Here is a 20,758-nt window from a genome sequence, read left to right on the forward strand (position 1 = left end):
TCCTGGTGGTGTCTTCTTGGTCAGGGCCCAGTGCACTCTCTTGATAATAAAGCAGTTGGACATTTTTTCTACCAGGACTCAGCATCTGAACTAATATTAGAGACGGTCACCCAATTCTGGGCCCTTCCATTGCCTTAGGAAGGCCAATGAGACGCAAGTTATTACGCCTAGAGCAGTTCTTAGCTTCCCCCGCACTCTCATCTACGGCTGCCACTGAAGCTGTCAGCTTGGATGCTTGTCTGTTGAGTGTCACTGTATCCTCGTTGGTTGTGGAGATTCGTGTCTCTGCTTCAGTAAGGCTTTCGGCCACTTTGCGTAGGCCCTGGCTCATAAGCGAGACATCTATCCGAAGCCTGTCGACCTTGGTCTCAACTGCCTCTCAGGAGTCCTGGATGGCCCTGAGGATCATGTCCAGATCTGCATGGTACTGAGGTGGAGTTGCAGACTGGGGACTTCAGCCACCTCCTTGGTGTCAGATGTCAGGACCGTGTATTGGTCCACCTTGGTCAAGGCCATCGCAGGTGGAGGAAGCTTACCGCGTCCCACCTTTAAGTAAAGGACGGAAGAAGGTGAAATCGTAGGGAGCAAGCCAATGACTCGGGGCAGCACAAGCACACTCTGGTGAAACCCTGACCTCCAGGGCAGGCCCTTTAGAGCATACCAACTGGTCAGCAGGCAAGAGGCCCCCGATGAGAGCAACAGCTGGGTATAATTGCACGACTTGCAGTTCTAGGTGGGCTACACACATTTACAGTTTGCCATGCTCCCTTTTGGCCTCTCCAGTGTTCCTCAGGTGTTCACGAAGGAGATGATGATAGTCGCATCATACCATTGATTGTCGGGGTTACTAGTCTTCCCATGCCTGGAAGATTGGCTGTTGAGGGCAGGCTTGCCATAGTTGGTTGGAGACAACCTCCAGACGACAGCGAACCGCCATACATCGTTGGGGTTCATGACCAATGTGCTAAAATCACAACTGACTCTTTCACAGAGGCTCCTCTTCATCTGTGCCACCATGAATATGGTGCATTTTCAAGCCTTCTCTTCAGAAAAATGAGTCCAGGAATTCAGGCTATTATCCCGAAGTTACTGCTTCAGTCCTGGGTCTGGTCTCAGTGAGGATTGTAATTACAATTTCAAATTGTTGTGTGAGAGCACCTGTTTTTGCTTTTATCCTCTCGTTCACTTGGTAATGGACTTTGACTCTTTACTTCTTGTGAGTTCCGAGTTAGCTATATGATTTTGTGACGCTATATGTAGGGTTCCTTATGTGTTATTAAGGCTAACTCATGTTTGTTTTAGCCCTGATGAAGTCTTTTGGCATGAAAGCCTGATGAAACACGTGTCGGCAAGACCTTTTGGCAATCCATTGGCTGAGGAATTTCCAAATTAAGAACTGTGGCAAGAATTTTTTCTTTGGTTACCCTGTGGTTGGAATGAACTTAGAACTGTTTTACTATGAAGAAACTATGAAAATTAAACAGAGAAGAAAGGAAACTTAATACTACTGAATAGAGTTCTGTTATTGATATGTACATTTACTCATGCTAGCATTGCTCAGGTTTTGAAATTGTAATTGTGTTTTAGGGTAGACCTTGTCTATCTGTCTTTACAACTGCTGGCAGTGGTTGTATTCTTACCTTAGCGCATTTGCTTGCCCAAAATATCAAGAGAAACTGTACACTATTTTGCGCATTCATCCCCTACTGCCAATCTTGTTTGAATTCCTTCTCAGTGAGGATTGCTCTGAAGCTTCTCGGATTGTTGTCCACCTGTGTCTTGCTCACTGATCATGCCAGGTGGCATATGCGAGCTCTGCGGTGGGAACTGAAGTACCAGTCGGCTCAGCGCCAATCCTGATTTCGGAGGCAACTGCAAAATATCTGCAGTGGTGCCTGGTCAACTGCAATTGGAGCATCTGGAAGAGGTGGTCATCAGAGGACCCTGGTCTCAGACACTGACTCGCCTTACATTAACCTGCTAGGGTTGTGGGCCATTCACTTGCCATTAAATTCCTTCCTGCTGTCCGAGTTGAGGGTTGTTCAGGTCCTCATAGACAATACCATCACCACCTTGTAGAATTGCAACAAGTAGGGCTGAGTGGGGTCCTGGTTTCATTGCCAATATGATTCAGAAAAGGGGGTGGTGATGAACAGAGTGCCTGAATTAAGCAGACCACTCTTACCCAGTCCAAAGATCAGGGCTTGATCCATCACCGTTTTTTAGCTCACTGCACCATCCCAGCTCAGAACTCGGCTATATGCAAATTAGTCTGTTCCTGTCCCAGTGCATGATGGGAACAGGGCAAACCAAACTACCAAGCCAATTCTTGTACTGGGAAGGAATATTGCCAATATGTCCTGCGCCTCTAGGTCTGACTGAATTGTCAGGGGCGCTCTCTGCGTGTACACCACCTGGAAGGATCTTTAAACGACAGGAAGGACAGACTCAGCCGGCAATGTCTAGCAGATCACAAATGGCAACTACACCCAGAGGTCATGCAGGTCATCTTCAGACAATGGGGAGAGCCCTGGCTTGATCTCTTTGCCACCACAATGAACATGTATTGTCAACACTTTAGTGCATTGCAGTTCCCAAGGAAACTCCCTCTCTCTGAAATGCATTCCACTTAGAGTGGGGCTCAGGATTTGTGTATGCCTTCCTGACACAATTTCTCCTGTCTCGAGTTCTGAAGACTGTCAAGACCGACCAAGCACAAATCATCTTAGTGCCCTGGATTGGGCCAGGAAAGTGTGGTACCTCGAAGTTCTGGGCATAAGCATCTGTTCTCCGGTCTGACTGCTGCTTTGGGGGACCTTCTGTTGCAGTAGCAGGGTCTTACACCCAGGTCCGTGCAATCTACACCTCCATGCATGGCGATTAAATGGCAGCAACTGACCACATTCGATCTCCTTTCCGAAGAGGTGGTTGTTATCCTGGTGGACCAGCATCCTTCTACAAAATCTATTAACTCTGGAACATGTTTGTGGCTTGATGTGGCACATTAATCACTCACCTGTTGCAAGCCAAACAGTTGGATTTGCTGTTTTTTGTTCTCTCTTTAGCCCACAAGGACCTGCAGTGGGCACTGTTAACGATTACTGACCAGCACTTTTAGCCTTTTTGCATTTACTGGAAACCGTCCTTGGTTTAAATCATCTGTTGTGATGCATTTCCTTAAAGGTTTGATACACGTTTCACCAAAAACGTTTTGTAATGCCACAGTGGGACCTTAACTTGTTCCTTAAGTTTCGTTTTTTCATAACTCTTAATTGCTTTTATTAGAAAAACCATAAAAGACATAAAAAACCATACAGGTTCCACTGCCTCCCCCAATACAAAATATCAGGATTAAACAGTTGCCCTTCCTTATCATGTATTAACATTGGAGAAGTACATACACCAGTCACCCCATACTTTGTAATGTTGTTTGGGGCAGCCCATAGACGTATACACAAATTGCTCTGCTGTAGCAAGTAGTCCATTCCTTGTGTCCTTTCAGTCACAGAGGGAGCTGAATTCTGACCTCCAATGATGTGCAATGTCCCTTTTATCAACAAGTAAACCCATGACCTGGGGGGCGAGGCTTGAATGGCCAAGGTGGCGGACGCATCTTGAGAGAGTTCTGAACCGAGCCCCACTAATCCATCATAATCATGCTGTGTAATGTATCACCGGAACACATGGACCCCCCCCCAAGTCTGCCACGCAGCTGTGGTGGCTAAATTGTGCGCGAGAGAGGTTGGACTGACGGCGAGAGAGGCTGGACTGGGCCTACATGTGTGTTCTGACGTGCCCCAGTCCAGGCGGCGTGTCTCCGGGGTGAATCCCCTGGGGCCCACAGAGGAATACAGCCAGGAGACCTGCTGCGGCTCCTGGGTGAGCGTGGAGGCAACAGAGAAATCATTGGATCCAGGGTCTGTGGGCCTGTGCTGTGGCTGTGAAGACGAAAGAGGGCATGGCGTGCCCTGCCCTGGGACATTGCTGCGAGGACCGCTGAAGGCTGCTTGGGACGGCTCTTGGAAGATGGGGAAGATGACCCGGGCTCAAGACTGAAGGTCGGACGCTGTGACGGGCCGGACTGCGAGAGCCACCGTCCTGCACCTGGGAAGTTGCAAAGAGTGACTGGATCCCCACACCGGAGTTGAGAAGTGCAGGCTGAGGATCTGGCCTACCGACGGAGCAAAACCCTGGATAGTACTCTGAGGAACAGAAGGTAGACGGTGGGGGCTGCAGTTACTGACCCCCTTGCCACTACGAGCCTGGTGAGGCGGGCGGGGGTTGGTTCCGTGATGAGGTGGCGACCCTCGAGGGGCTGTCGGACACCCCCTGAGTCTGAGTGAGATGGCCCCCCTGTCCCCCACACTAATCGGAGAGCAGGGACCATTGGCCTGTGACTTGCGGTGATCGCTGGCAGAGATCTTGCACTGTGTTGGGGACACTGCTCTGGCCCCCTGCTGATCTTGAGTTGATTGGCCTTAGCTGACGCACCTGCAAGGCATGGGGGACACACGTGGCCTCCTGTTATTGAAGCACCTAGGGCCTGTGGGGGTGCTGAACAGCCAGAGGCATAACCAGAAGACATCTGTCACAAGAGTTGCGTATTGCCTGGGCCTTGGGGTTACAGCACCAAATATTGTTGGACCGTTCGTACTGGGGCTCAGCAAACTAAACAATAACGAGAGTGGGCAAGACTCTGTCCTTGCTAGACACCCACTGTACGCCCGAAGAAGACACCATACTAGCAAAATACAGAGACGCAATAACAGAGATTGTACCTGAAGGGTGAACTAGACAATACTTGGGTGGGCTATGCCCGGGGTCGGTGACAGGGGCATCATGGGGAAAGACAAGAATGCCAGGGCAGCACAATCTAATAAAATAGACAACTATATGCAAGTGGTTGCACTGGTGGAAAATGCTGGTGAGGTGCATACTGAATCCGCTGAGCACTTACCCGACACAGACCTACCACAGGGACCAACACTATCTGACCTTATGGCAGCCATCCAAAGTGCACACACGTAATTAGTCACCAAGATGGACTCTGTGGCCATTGATGTCACCCTCCTGCGGTCAGATCTGCAGGGTGTGGCAGACCGAGTGACTACTGCAGAGGGTGCTGTGGCAAGCCTGCAATCGGAGGTGGTGACCCTATGCGAAACAGTATCCTCACTACAAAAACTGACCATCTGCCTAGAGGACCGAGTGGAAGACGCGGAGGGTCGATCTCGGAGGAACAACCGCTGATTCGTTGGGTTTCCTGAAAAAGCGGAGTGACAGTCTGCTGAAGTGTTCTTTGAGGAGTGGATCGATAAGAATGATGCACCCTACAGCCTCTATCCAAATTCTTCACAGTGGAACGAGCACATAGGGCACTGGCACAGCCTCCCTGCCCTGGTGCGCCACCGAGGACTATTATCACCCATATGTTTAATTAAAGGGACTGAGATGTAATACTGCAGCATGTGCAAGTGAAGGGCCCACCCAACTTTGAGGCTCACCCAATCTTTGTATTTCCGGATTATACCCTGAAGGTGCAAGAATAGAAACAAACAGTTTTGGCTGTTAAGGGGAGGCTCTGTGAGCGTAACCTGTGATATAGCCTGATGTTCCCGGCAAAACTTAGAGTGTTACATCAGGGAAAGGTACGTTTCTTTTGTTCAGCGGTGGTGGCATCAGATTGGATTGACATGCTTCCGGGTTCCCCCCTCTCAGCCTTCGGGAAAATCAAGACTATCTATGTTAATGACTAAACGCAGATAATCACTGCAGAGACGAGGAGTCGCGAAAACCACATGACCAAGCTCACAATCTACCCAGGGGCACATAGAGGTCTTATCTGATGGGATGTTACGCGAAATAAATGGCAAGCCGCCAACGCCAGCATTCCATTTAGACAGACAAAGCGGCTCTGAATACTACACGTATGATGGCCATTCATAGCTTTCTCTCATCCGTCGCTGCTGGTTTGTACGGATCAGGGGCTGTGCAGAGGGGGGGCTCAGATGGAAACTGCTACATAACCTTTACAATTGATATGGCCTTTAATACATACTGAACACGTAGCAGTTGCTAATGGGCCGCTGCAGTTGTGGGACCAGGGAGGGAGGCTCTACCTGGTACTACCGGGGAAAAAATAGAAACCAAACAAAAGTTAACTCTAAGTTCCTTTTGGTAAGTGGAGGTGTTTCAATTAGACTTTCTCCTTGATGCTGCTGCTTTAAGGTGCACAGCATATAAATGTAGGGAACAGGCATCGTATGACTACATCAGGACAGCGGGGGGTCTTTTTCTGCTCCTTATCACCTCCGGTGCCAGTCGTGGACCTCTAGCATGGCACACAGTTATCTCACGTTTTTGATTTAATATACTCATAAGTACAGAGTTGGGTATGGGGCGGGACCCGCAATTTTCAGTGTTGCTTGTTGAAAGGCTGGACGGGTTGGTGGTACTGGCTAGAGGGTGGGGGAGTTGTGGGTAAGGGAAGTTTTTTGTTTGTTACATGGGTACTCGCAAACATTTGCCATGGGGCCATAAAGTGTGGTCTGTGTTGTAACTGAGGGCTGCACTGGTGCCAGGAGGGTGGCAGGGGGTCTGGGTGGTTCAGGGATTGAGTAAAGAGGTCTAAAAAATGTTTTAAACAGGCTAGCATTTATATTCAGGTTAATACATGCTTGCCCGTTTATTTTTTTTATTTTCTGAATATTAGTGCTCAGCAACTAAACAGCAGCTTGTGCTGCTGTTCATCAGGGGGGTTGGATGTAAAGGTCAAAAGGGCCACAAGTGGCCCCCGGGACATACTTTGAGTGAATATCACTGATTTGTTACAACGCAGTTGGGGGAGGGGTGGGTAACTCAAGTGGATGGCAAGATGAAGATGTGACAAGGAGATACTTGGAGCTTCGTCCAAATATGGACCAGCTCCAAAAGATGAAATTAACACAATAGATAAGACATTCAAATGTCTGCCCTGGAATGTCAGGGGATTAGGGCAGCCCAGGAAACATCAGAAAGTGCATGCATGCCGTAAGAAATATATAGCGGTCGGGTGGCGTGGCTTGGATGGCAAAGGGAGTAGCTGCCTAAGTCCGGAGCTCCATCAGACCCCGGGACTCTAACGAAACAAACAGCGAGAAGCCGACATCGTCTAAGCAGACAAAACGGCACTTCGGACATTGGAAAGAGGCAGGAGTAAGAAGAAAGCAGTGGAGGCAACAAGGGCGAGATAAAAACACCAAAACTCCCATCCTCGCATCGGACCAAATAAAAAAAACGCACAAGAAACTAGATGGCGCCGGAAGGAGATACACCTAAGTGACGAGCTACGAGGCAAAGCACCGCTGGCAAAACCAAATATAAGGACACGAAAGGTCAGTGGGCATTGAGACGCTTAGCAACGCTAACGCGCTGCATTCCCCCTCCAAAGCCAAAACAAGCACGCCAAGCACCGCTGAGTACTGCGGTAACAAAAGCGAAACTCACCCAGGGCGCAGCCATACTGGGAGAGGCATAAGAAGGGAAGCGCTGTAGCTGGAGCTATCAAAGGCTGTAGTGGGGGAAACCGACAGAAATCGCCGGTAAAGCCTGGGAAAGTCGCTGACACCAATGCGCTACGGGCTCCCCACCCCCGCCGCACGAAACGAACGTGACGAAAGAGACTATCCTCTGAGGCGCCGCCATCTTGCGGGAAAGGAATAAGACGCCCGGGGCCGTAAACAAGCGGGAGAGTAAGAAGGAAACAAACAGGCTCCAAAGGGATTAAGAACCACCACCGAGCGACTAACCACCGTCAAAGTCCAACACAAGAAGTACAGAGATCAAAAAGACATCCACACCAACACACTACAGCCTCCTCATCTCACCCTCCCAACCCCCGCCCGAAATAAGGTGAAACGAAACCAAAAGCGTACATCCTTCGAGGGCGCAGCCATCTTGCAGGAAAGGAATAAGAAGAGGGTGCCAGGAACAAAACTAACTATCCACCGGGGGGAGATACTGAGAAGAGAGAGAACCGCTGCCGCTTAGAATAACTGTGCAAATAAACATCTGAAGTGCGCTAAAGGAACGGGGAAGAACATTACCCACGCGTAGATAGTAGCACAGACGAGGGGGGACCACCCTATCAAGAGGAAAAAGACACTAGACTACTTAGCCAAGACTAAAGGGGACAATATCTCACTGCAAGAAACCAAACTCTCCACAGAGGAAGCAGACAAACTCAGAGCTAGGTGGATAGGTCAGGTTGCCTGCTCACCAGCAGTGGGCAAAAAGAGAGGGGTCATCACTCTGACCAGTAGCAACTCTAACATAACCATCGAGTATGTGCAGCAAGACAACGATGGTAGACGATTGATTACGCAGATGAAAAGAGGAGAGGAGACAATACTCGTGACGAACATCTATGCACCCAACACAGACGACACTCCATTCTGGGAGGGAGTAATTAAAGAAATAGAGTCCAGCAGTTCACACAACATGACGGTTGTGGCGGGCGACTTCAATATGGCACCAGACCAAACCCTAGACAGGCAATCAAAAACCAAAGCACGTACCTCGACGTCACACAAGACGCTAACGAACCTATGCAACAGATTCAACCTAGTAGACCCGTGGCGGCCTCAGCACCCTGACACCAGAGACTACACCTTCTACTCGAACCCACACAACTCATACAGCAGAATAGATTACCTTCTCATCTCAGGAACCCACACGCACCTAATTGAACACACAGACATCGCTGCCAGAACAATATCGGACCACGCATGCATCAGTCTACACCTCACAGGGAGACACAATGAACAAATAACCCGTAGATGCCGACTCAACTTCACAACTATAGCCAAACAAGAAGACAAGGATAAAATCCAGGAAGCCATTGCTGACTACATCAAAGGCAATGATACACCGGACGTAGACCCCAAAACTCTGTGGGAGGCCCTCCAAGCTACTATCAGAGGCGTACTAATAGAAATCAAAGCCAGGAGGGACAGGGAGGCGAAGGCTCAGCTATCACAGCTGGAAAAAGACATCAAAAGGCTAGAAACACAACACATCGGAGACACAACAAATCAACATATACTGTTAGAACTCACAAAGAGAAAATATGAATTCAACAGGATCCTTAGCGAATGTGCAGGGTTATGGATAAAAAAATACAAAGAAATCAACCTTTGCGAAGCAAACAAGGCAGGGAAGATCCTAGCGTCATACCTTAAGCACAAGCAAAGGTGACACTACATCACATCAATCACAGACACTAGCAGCAAAACACACACCCGTCACAAGGACATTGTCCGCACCTTCAGGGAATTCTGTAAGGAGCTCAACAACAAAGATGATGACCTTGACACAGAGGGAACCAAAACCTACCTTGAGAACCTAAACTTACCGAAAATATCGACAGAAGAAGCACTGGAGCTAGGCCAAGACATCAAAACTCTTGAAGTCAGGACAGCCATTAAAGCTCTAAAAGACAACAAGGCCCCAGGACCAGACAGTTACACAGCACCATTCTACAATCCTTCCAAGACCAACTAGCACCAATCCTAATGAAAGTTTTCAATCACTGCGGAGGAGAAGGGGAAGTAACAGAAACAATGTCACAGGCCAACAACATAGTCATCTCCAAAGGATAGCAAAGACCCACAATGGCCAAAAAACTACCGGCCAATATCACTCATAAACCTAGGCTGCAAATTATAGGCCAAAATACTAGCAACAAGACTCAACAGGCTGCTCCCACAGCTAATAGGGAACACACAGGTGGGATACATGAAAACCTGAATGTCAAGTGACAACACAAGACTCCTCTGTCAAGTCATCGAACACTGCTCGAACTCATACAACCCGGCAGCCACAATCACGCTGGATGCAGAAAAGGCCTTCGACAGAGTATCCTGGCACTTCCTAGAGAAATGCATACAGGCATACAACCTGGGAGAGAATTTCACAAGGAAGGCCATGGCCTGTTACAAAAATCCCAAAGCACAGATCGCTATTAACAGGACGACCTCAGCCCCTTTTAACCTCCAAAGAGGGACCAGACAAGGCTGCCCACTATCCCCACTGTTGTTCCTATTAGCACTAGAACCACTGATCAGGGACATCCTGGCAAATAAGAACATAGCAGGTATAACCATCAACAACGCCACAGCTAAGTTAGCTGCCTATGCGGATGACTTGCTAATCACTACAGAAGATCCAGCCAAGTCCATACCAGCTCTCACGCGCACCATCGACACCTACGCATCTCACTCTGGTTACAAACTAAACAGAGAGAAGTCAGAGTGCATGCCACTGAACATACACACAACTAAAGAAGTACTAGGAGTCTCAGGGCTAGCCTGGCAAACGGGATCGGTCAAATACCTAGGAAACAATTTCGGGAGAAACCTAAGAATCACCCTCGAACCAAATGAGAAAAATACCCTAAATAAGATAAAAGGCCTGCTGGAGAACTGGTCGCCCAAATTCATCACCTGGTGGGGAAGAATAGAAACAGTCAAAATGATGGTCACCCCAATAGTTAACTATCTGGTCAGTATGCTTCCCCTAGCACTAACAGACGACTTACACAAGAAAATAGACCAAACACTGAACTAATTTATCTGGAGAGACAAAAAGCCGAGAATAGCCCATCCAAAATCAAGATTGAGAAAAGAACAAGGGGGCCTCAATGTAGCAGACCTGAGAACATTCCAGACAACCTTTGTGGCTAGGCAGGGGATGCACTGGGTACTCCAAAATCAGAAATACACTCCTACTTGGCTATCACTAGAGAGAGCCATCCTTGACAACACTTACCCTCTAACCCTCCTCACCGCCAACAAACAGTCACTAAAAGGGAACCCAATATTCAAGATAACAAAGGAGGCCCTTCTCAAGGTAGACCAAAAGTTAGAGATAAGCATCAAAAACTCTAAGTGGGTAGCGCTCTGGGCAAATCCCAAAATCAAATACAGAGGCAGACCCCTAGAAATACCAACTTGGAAGCAACTAGGCCTCTCTCACCCAGCTCAGCTGGAGGAGAAGGGCACACCCCACACTTTCAACACCATGAAGGAAAGGTATGCCCTCCCAGAATTAGAACTATACAACTTCCTGGCCATTAAATCGGCCATCACAAAAGCGAATCTAAACAAGCTGACTCCCTCAATATTCCAATATATGAAAAACATAAATAAGACCGGCCACCATGTATCACACATATACAAACTCTTCCGCCCCACATCCTCAAAGCTCAACGCTAAAAACATAACCTACTGGGAAACACAGATAGGCTCGAAACTCACAGAACAAGAATTGCACACCATGTGGTCATCCCCGACACGTAACATGATATCACCGGTATTAGCTCAAAAAAAATCTGGCTGCTGCACCAAGCGTACTGGACTCCGGTTCGATTGGCGAACCTAGGTCTTAGAGAGAACAGCCACTGCTGGAACTGTAACAGCGAAATAGGGGACCTAGCTCACCTAATCTTCTACTGCAGCAAGGTCAAAAAAATTTGGAATAAGGTGTTCGACTTTACTAACAAGACCCTGGGCTGCACCCTGAAACAAGAATTCGGCACTTTAACCACAGCACACTTCAACACCGACGTTACCTCACAACAAGACAGAAACCTTCTCGACTTCCTCCTAACTAGTGCAACAAAGACAGTACTAGCCAAGTGGAAAGACACCACCAAGGCCACCTTCAAGGGGTGGTTAAACTGGGTAACGTACTTAAGAGGAGACGACAGCACTGCATTAAGACGCACACCTTGGAGGAAACCCAACAGAGAGATGTGGTCATCATTAGATAGCTTCCTAGACCCGTACAAACCACCCTAGACAGCTAGATAGCGGCAACCACCCACAGTGCTTGACGGTCGATCCTCAACCAGCCGCCAAACAAATATGTTATATGTATATGTTAAATGTTTAAAACTAGGCACAGGACGGAAAATAAGGGGTCCCCTATAACCAAGCCATAAAGACGGCTAGCCCACCGGGACATTTTAACCAGCCTTCCAATAACCATATACAAAACGCTTTTATGTAATTTATGTATTTCAAACGAAACAGCGAATTGTTCTAATTGCTTTGTTATATGTTTTATTTGTACGCTGTCAAGAAAAACAATAAAAATATACTTTAAAAAAAAGAAAAAGAAATATATAGCGGTCACCTTTCTTCAGGAGGCACATGTCTGGGGAGACCGTCTCCTGGTGTTGCGAAAATGATGGAGGGGTCAGCTATATGCAACATAGTATTTGGGGTTTGCACGGGGTACCTTAATCTGGATAGCCCCTGGAGTACAGTTCCAGCATACTGGCCATGTAGTAGATACAGATGCCCATGGCCGTTGTGTGATCCTATCTGGAGAGACTCCACAGTGGCAGACTTTTTAGCAGAACTAGAACTCTCTTGTTCACGCTCAGAAGATAGGACCATACTCAAGGCAGTTCTGACGAAGGACGAGATTCTTGCTTCATTGAAAAACCCCAAACTGACCATAACACCGGGAGGTGACGGCTTACCTGCACAATTTTACCATAAATCTGCAGACCTGATTATAGATCAGCTTTTGGAGGTACACAACGAGGCTTATCAAGTGGGACGCTTCCCGGATACTATGCCGGAGGCACTCGTGGTATTGATACCTAAACCGGGCAAGCTAGTTGATGAGGTGAAGTCTTAAAGGCCACTTTTTTTTTTTTTTTTTTTATAAACTTTTATTTAGCTTTTCAACAAATTACACATCACCAAGTACATCAAGAATTAATTGATCAGGTATACATTAGGTCGGTTCTGAACTTCTCCGTATATTGTAATTACAACAATCATGGCTATCATCGTATATACGTATACTGTTTGGGTCTCCATGCTTTACCTACGGGATGTGGTCATTCTCTCATGGCTGTTCTTCCCTTCCCATCAGTCCTTACGCCTTACTTTTCTTCGTTTTAGACCTCATTATTGCGAGAGTGCCTCCCCTCCCTCCTCCCAGGAACAATGTAAAACCTAAACATTCGTACTACGCTGCGTCCACTGCCACTCCCTTATGGACTAGTTTCTGGGTCCGACAGGTCCGGTGGGGGGTCACATATCTGTCCTCGATGTTCGTTCCACTTTCCCCAGATCTTGGACCATTTCTTGGGGCAGCCTCTATGTACATAAACGGCCCTTTCAGCCACCATAGCTGTGTCCATGTCCTTTTCCCATTGTGTACATGAGGGAACCACTCCAGAACCCCACTTTCTAGCGATATTGCGCTTCGCCAGTGCTAGACCCAATGTAGCCCACGTTTGTAATCCCCGGTTCATATCAGTCGGCGACCACATATTTAGCAAACAACATCTAGGTTCCCTTTGTAGTTCTACCCCAGCTGCCTCGGAGATTTCTGATAGTATGTGGTCCCAGTATCTCTCTATCTTTGGACAGTCCCACAAGATGTGATAGAATGTGCCAGGGGAGCCACATCCACGCATGCAACTTGGGTCTTGGGTACGGCCTATTTTATATAGAAGTGTACGAGAATAGTAAACTCTATGCACTATTTTCAGTTGTACCAATTTAAGCCTTGATGGTATGGAGGCCTCCCCGGCCGATGCTAGGGCATGTAGCCAGTCTTCGTCCTCGATGTCTCCCAGTTCTATCTCCCATTTGCTACGAAGCACTACTGTAGGATCCGGGAGATTGTTGATCAGTTTCTGGTAAGTAAGTGATATTGCTTTCTTGTCTATTTGGTCCGTAAGGAGTCTGTCTTCTAGGGGGGACGATTCTGCAAGTGTCGTACCTGTCGGGATGGCGCTCTGTAGTGCGTGTGCGATTTGCATATATCTATATTTCTCTGTGTCTGCCATTCCGTATTGCTCTTGAAGGGCGGGGAAAGGGACAACCGCCCCCCTTTTCCACAGGTCACCTATCTTAGAAATGCCAATAAGGTCCCATTGGCGGAAGCCCTTAGTGTTCGCTAGGGTACCGAGACGGCGCGTGTCCCAAAGGGGTGTGGCTAGTGTGAGGACTCCGTCCCATCCCAGGGCCCTCTGCGCTGCATGCCATATTTTGACCGTGTGGGCTGTTGGGCCTGTTAGTGTGTGACGTCTTTTGTTGGAATATAGCGCCTTCAGTAGTTGTTCTGGGGGCAGGACAGCCCTGTCCAGGCGGAAGGCTGGGTCCTGTTGTGGGGCATGTAGCCATCGGTTTACTACCATCAACTGCGCTGCCCAATAGTATAGTTTCATATGGGGTAGGGCGATACCCCTGTCATACCAAGAACGGGACAGTTTGGAGTGCGATATGTGAGGAGGTTTACCGTCCCACAGGAGCGTGTAGACCTCCGCGTCTATTGATTTGAAATATTTCAGTGGGACCGGGAATGGTGTGTTCTGCAGAATATATAGGAATCTGGGGAGCGCCAGCATCTTAAAGAGCGCAGCCCTTCCCAGTAGCGTCAGCGGTAGAGATCGCCAATGTGAAACATCAGCCTTTAGCCGCAGTAGAGGTTTCAGCAGGTTTTCTTCCATAAAAATCGATTCTTGAGGTGTAATGTATATTCCCAGGTATTTGAACCCTCTGGTGACCGTTTGTATCGCGCAGTCTGGGGGCAGTACGGGTGGGTCACCCAGTAGGACATATAGCAGTGATTTTGTCCAGTTAATGGTGTAGCCCGACACTTAAAGGCCACTCTTGATGCCCATTGTAGATACCAAAATACTGAGTGGATTATTGGCATTCCGACTCCTTCCCTACCTACCTACACTTATACATGAGGACCAATGCATGTTTATCCCTAAGAGGAGCTCAATGTTAAACCTCCGTAGGCTTTCTATGTCCTCGAGGCCCCTGAAATTACAAGAAGGCCCTTACGCGCTTGCATTTCTTGATATCGAACAAGGCTTTGATTCTGTTGGGATGGGCATACATATAGCAGGTCATGAGGAAACTTTGATTTGGGCCTACATTTTTCAAATGAATACAAATATTATACACTACACCGACCGCTAGGGTTCAGACCGGTGGCTATGTGTCAGAGCCTTTTCCGCTATGCTGTGGCACGAGGCAGGGATGCCCCCTATCACCTTTATAATTCGCTGTGGCAATGGAATCAATTGCGGTGTTGCTGCAAAACAGGCTCATGAACAAGGGACTTACGGTAGGGAGAACGGTGTATGTAATCTTGCTTAATGCTGGCGATGCCCATGGGTACCTATGAGAGCCAGACAAGACGTTACCGGTGCTGCAGACAGCATTGTCCGAATTTGCGTCAGTCTCAGGCTTCGCGGTGAATGCTCAGTCATCAAGAATCATGCTGCTCGGGACACTGGCGAATTTGGTCCTGCACTGCTCCAGCAGCTTCCTCTGCCCTGGTTTTTGGAAGGGATCTGTTATCTGGGTATTAGTATAACTGCAGAAAAGCAAAGATTCCTGGATCTGAATATAGGAAGGGTCCTGAAGGGGCTACGTGCATCTATCAGCCTCTGGAAGGATCTTCCTCTAACACTGATGGGGAGATCAACCCTAGTCAAAATGATGATTGTACCTCGTTGTTTATATGTGATGCAGAACTCCTTACATGAGATCCGGCAACTATATTTTAGAGAGTTGAACAGTTTACTTGTAGAACTCTTATGGTCCACAAAGCGGACAAGAATTGGACTTCGAATGCTGCAACAATCCTGGAAAAGAGGGGGAGTTGAACTCCCCAATTTAGAATTCTACTATATGGCAGCAAACTTTTAGCATACGATCCATTGAATCAATGAGGGGGATAATTGGGACAACAGGTTGTTGGGCTGTCTAGATGGTCGCCGAGGCCTAACGCATCTCCTCATGTTAGGGGCACTCATTCCGGACACTTACCCACGCTTGATTAGACAGATGGGTCATGTATAGGAGCGAATGGTCAAAATAGTCCTCATAGAGCCCCATTTGCACGAAATATGGCAATATGGGTACTCAAGTCCTTTACAGATATACAAGCACCATGTCGATGAAAAAATTGAGGGGGCAATTCATAACCCGAGAGGACGCAACTGACTCATTTGCTTTGGGCATGGGACAACATTTACAATACGATAAGATGTCGGCCACCACCTGTGAGCTCTGGCCAAGGTCCCCTTCCCAGACATTGAATAGACTGTTAGATATGACGGGGTCAGAGACTTATAACCCACTTATATAGGGCAACAAGGGAGGATGCTCAAACGGTTACCCCAATTGTTGATGCCTGATGGGAGCAGTGGCGTAACGAAAAATTCGAGGCATATGAGCTGTAGATCATATGCTTTAGCATAGATCGCCATCTGGCGTTGGGCTCGGATGTTTGCACTTAGTTTTTCTTCGAAGAAGTGTTTGTAGTCACGAGGTAGGTGACTCCTTACGGTGATAGTGCGCATGGGCATTGACTCCATCCCCAGATTGTTTTTTCTGCCTTCGGGTTCGGATGTGTATTGCTGCGCTCCGGTTCGGTATTGTCTTCGAACCATCTTGATGCGCAATCGTTACCACTCAACAGTATTGTTGTCGATCGCAGTTTCCCTTTCGACGTGCATCGTAAAATCCAACAACTTCGATCGGTAGCTTGGATGCAGGCCGTGAGGCCTACCCGCACCGACCACACCAGCAGTCCAAGGAAAGGACTCCATTTAAGAAATGCCCCGGGTGTAGTGCTAAGTTCCCAAACACAGACTTGCGCAAGGTCTGTCACCTGTGCCTATCCCCGGAGCATGAAGAAGTCAACTGCAAGGCCTGTCGATCATTCCGATCAGAGAAAGCCATTTGTGACCGTCGGGCTCGACGTTATGAGATGCGCCGCGGCACTAGTCCGGTGCTACACATCTTCGGGGAACAGTCTAAATTCCAACAGACCGGGCCGAAGAAGAACAAATCTCCATGTCTGAAGCCGACGACTCCGACATGGAAGACGACTCGAACATCACTCTGGCTCAATGAACAGTGAGTAACGAGCCCCGACTTCCCACAAAACCAACAAAGGCTCCGGTACCACCTTCGCCCTCAGGCCTTGGACGGCACCGTGACAACGTTTCAGATGCCCCGCCCTCGGGCCCGGCTATGAAACATAGGGATAAGCATTCCTCCTTAGGATCGAGCTGGCCCCATTCTAGTGCCAAACCCACATCTTCGGCACCGAAACCCAAGACCAAGCATGTGCTTGATGCTTCCCTATCGGCACCGAAGACATCTTCGGCACCGAAGGACTCGGATCAGAAACCGGATAAATCCAAAGCTTAGGAGCCGACACCAGTCAAACCTAAAGCTTTGGAACCAATACCGCCTAAACCCAAAGCTTTGGAGCCAAAACCAACTAAAGCTAAACCTTCGGAGCAAAAAAACATCTAAAGACAAACCTTTGGAGCCGGAACTGCTAAAATTGAAACCTTTGGAGCCAAAACATTCTGCACCAAAAGGCTCGGAGCCCAAAAAGCACACAGCTCCTCCTAAAGCTTCAGAGACTAACCCTGTTAAAAAACCCTCTAAATCAAGAGAAAAGGACAAAGAGACCCGATCCAAAGAACTTCCTCCACAAGACCCTTTGGATCCAAAATAAAAACAGTTGCATATCGACCCTAAAACCGGACAACTGCTAGCAACACTTCCTAAAAAACAGAAGCTGGATCTTTCAGAGGACTACCATATACCTCTGAAGGAAAAAGACATGGGTACTAACCCCTTCCCCCTTACATACCTCCCTCTCCTTCACCTCTTAATCCAAACTTATTAATTTCACCATCAAACTCACCACCACCACCTTGCTCACTTGAGCCACAGGATGACAATGATGGGGATGGAGATAACAATGAGGACACCATACCACAGGACACAGACCCCTGGAATGATTACGATAAAGATCCAGATAATCATAATGACCCCGATCTATATCCCTCAAGACCATCGCCACCTGATGACAATATTGAATGTGCACAGCTTATTAACAGAGCTGCTCCGTGCCATGGGGTGGAACTACATAGTGATCCCCTAGAGGATGATTTCTTAGTGGAAACATTCGCTCCTTCTCAAAAATCCACTAATACGTTGCCCATGCTCAAAGGCATGATCAAACACGCCAACGAGGTATTCAAAGACCCTGTTAGAGCTAGAATACTTACGCCAAGGATGGATAAAAAAATATAAAGCCGCACCTACAGACCCAGTTTATATCAGAGGCCAGGTACCCTCAGACTCTCTTGTCGTCTCCAACGCACGCAAGAGAGCTAATTCGCAAACTACAGGCGACGCCCCTCCTTACAAGGAGTCAAAACTTATAGACGCATCAGGAAAAGAATCACATCACAAGCTGCTAATCATTACTATATTGCCAATGCTCAAGCTCTTCTAGCGCGCTATGATAGAGCTCACTATGACGAGCTGGAAAAAAATAAAGCAGCATTCACCAGAACAGTACAAAACTAAAGCTCACGACCTCATTCAAGAGGGTAAGCTCATTACTAGCACTTCTACAAAATGCGCTCTTGGTGCAGCTGATACAGCATCTTATGCCATTAATGCAAGCGTCTTACTACGGCGGCACGCTTGGCTTCGAATCTCCGGATTCAAGCAAGAAGTCCAATTATCAATACTTAATCAGCCTTTTGATCAGGAACAACTTTTTGGCCCAACAGTCGATTCTTCATTAGAAAAAATGTAAAAAGACACGAGACTGCCAAGTCCATTGGGGCCTTGCAACTACCTGCTAATCGGGGCGCCTTTCTTCGCTCCTTTTACAGCGGTGCGTCAAAAACAGTTGCGTCAGAGAATACCTGATCCTCATACAAAAGTCCAAATTAATCTTCCTACTCCAGAGAATATTTTCAGGGAGGATACAGAGGAAATAACAATAGGGGTAGAGGCAGAGGTAACTCCAACCGCACTTCCCCTGCCACCAAACAATGACTTCCCTCCAATACCCCGATCATTCCACTCCTGTAGGGGGACGTCCCTCACAGTTCCTACCTGTCTGAAATTCCATCACAACAGACAAGTGAGTAAGGCAAATTATCCATTATGGTTATTGCCTGGAACTTACATCACCTCCCCCAAATATTCCTCCCAAACATTGTGCAATGTCCTCAGAACATTTCACGAACCTAAAAAAAAGAGGTTCTCTCCCTGTTACAAAAACATGCAATAGAACCAGTCCCCTTGAATCATCAGAGCACTGGGTTTACTCTCTCTATTTTCTAATTCCAAAAAAAGGAGACGGCTCTCCCAGGCCAATATTAGACCTCCGACAGCTCAACCTCTACATTCAGTCAGATCATTTCCACATTTTCAGCCTCCAAAAGGTGCTATCATTGCTTCAGCAGGGTGACTTTCTTTCCACTTTGGATTTAAAGGACGCCTACTTCCAAATTCCCATTCACCCTGCTAGCAGAAAATACCTCAGGTTCATGGTGGACAGTCAACACTACCAGTTCAAAGTCCTCCCGTTCTGGGTAACCACAGCACCCATAGTATTCACCAAGTGTCTAGCACTATTCCCCCTAGAGCGCATTCCAACGCAAACTAGGGGCCTCTATGGCATTCTTAGGGAATATACCCTTAGATGACACATGCAAGGCTGCAACTTGGTCTACACCTCACACATTCACAAAACACTACTGTGTAGATGTGCATGCAAAGCAACAAGTTAGTGTGGGCCAGGCTGTCTTAAGAATTTTTTTCAAACTACTGCAACAGATACAGGTTAACCACCCCTACAGAAAATAACTGCTGTATAGTCTATGCTAAAGCAAATGATCTACAGCTCATATGCCTCGAACGGAAAATGCTACTTACCCAGTATGCATCTGTTCTTGACATATAAAGCTGTAGATTCATATGTGTCCACCAGCCTCCCCTGGTACCTTTATCTGCTGCAGTATTATCTTACTTAGATACCACACACATGGACATCTCTTTCTATTCTTACTAACTCCATCATCACCCTTTATGGTGAAAACAATCTGGGGATGGAGTCAATGCCCGTGCGCACTATCACCATAAGGAGGAGTCACCTACCTTGTGACTACAAACAATTCTTCGAAGAAAAACAAATTGCAAACTTCCAAGCCCAACACCAGATGGCGATCTATGCTAAAGCATATGATTCTACAGCTTTATATACTAAGAACGGATGCATACTGGGTAAGTAGCATTTTCCTTTAAGTCTCTCCCCCCCCCCCCCTCCCCCCTGCAATGTACACGGAGGGGCCCGCGCCGGATTTTATCCTGAGTGCTGTGCTTAGGGTGCCCCCTTAAGCTTGGCTCCACGCGGGATGTGGGGGCCTGTGTTACACCCCTGGATGGGAGGAGGGCCCAGGGGAAGACATCACCCCACAAGATTGGCAGAAAGTCCAAGAGGAGACACGTACAATTAGCTCAAATGCCCGGTTTAAGCTAATACAATATAATTATGTCCTCCAACTGTATCTTACCGCTATGATTTTGCACACTGTTTATCCTGTGAGATCATAGGAATGCCCGCGATGTAGAACCCCTGCGGCTGACTTCCTACATATGGTTTGGCGCTGCGCACACATTGAGCCGTACTGGAGAGAGATCCTCCTAGCATTCCAACAGGCTACTTAACAGGAAATTGAAGGCACTCCTTGTGAAGTATTGCTGGGCATTCTCCCAGCTCCGGACAAAAAGAAACTTAGTCACACATTTTTTAGCCTGGGACTAGTGCTTGCCAAGCACCACATTGCCATTAAATGGCTAAACACATGCCCACCGAGTCAGGGGGAATGGTTGCTAGAATGTACGTA

General features: G+C 47.7%; 1 protein-coding gene across 2 annotated transcripts in view; it reads left to right on the forward strand.

Moving 5' to 3' along the window:
• The window catches only part of LOC144769628 (guanine nucleotide-binding protein G(o) subunit alpha-like), a 727,529-nt gene that overhangs the window by 559,570 nt on the left and 147,201 nt on the right, over window positions 1-20,758 (forward strand). The window lies entirely within an intron of this gene.

Source organism: Lissotriton helveticus, chromosome 7 (genome assembly GCF_964261635.1).
Source record: "Lissotriton helveticus chromosome 7, aLisHel1.1, whole genome shotgun sequence".
Taxonomy (NCBI): Eukaryota; Metazoa; Chordata; class Amphibia; order Caudata; family Salamandridae; genus Lissotriton; species Lissotriton helveticus.